Below are 605 nucleotides of genomic sequence, written 5' to 3'. Positions count from 1 at the left end.
TGACTTGATTCATGACGATCAACTGTGACTTGACTTGACTCATGAAGAACAACTGTGACTTGACTTGGTTCATGCAGATAAGCTGTGACTTGACTTGCCTCATGACGATCAACTGTGATTTGACTTGACTCATGAAGAACAACTGTGACTTGATTTGACTCAGGATTGGCAGCTGTGACATAATTGTTGTGTCCGCCATTTTGTGAGTGTGCTCTAGTGTGGCCGCCATTACACATGTGAGTGCGAGGTCGCGTTCCTCCGCGACACCCACAGTGAACGATGAACCAACAGTCAACAAAGCATAATCCATAAATTGACGCAAGGATACGCAAGATGGCACCGATGATGATGGTGGCCTCCGTGGTGTGATCTGCAGTTGTTTTTGTGTTTTTGTTAGTATGTCCTGTCTTTAGTTATATCCCTGCAATCAGTTTCACCAGAGACTAATTGCTGGACATTCGGTACTACACATCACCCGATATATTACCGGTTTTCGACTATTCTAATGTTTTGCTGGACATAGTAGTTGGCGGAGCAGCTGCGCTGATCAAGCGCTTCAGGACGCGCAGACGGGGGAAGCGAGCCGGCGCGCTCGTGAAGCTCAG

Source organism: Sinocyclocheilus anshuiensis, unplaced genomic scaffold, assembly GCF_001515605.1.
Source record: "Sinocyclocheilus anshuiensis isolate Anshui unplaced genomic scaffold, SAMN03320099.WGS_v1.1 scaffold946, whole genome shotgun sequence".
NCBI classification, from domain to species: domain Eukaryota; kingdom Metazoa; phylum Chordata; class Actinopteri; order Cypriniformes; family Cyprinidae; genus Sinocyclocheilus; species Sinocyclocheilus anshuiensis.
Note: the sequence above shows the minus strand (reverse complement) of the source record.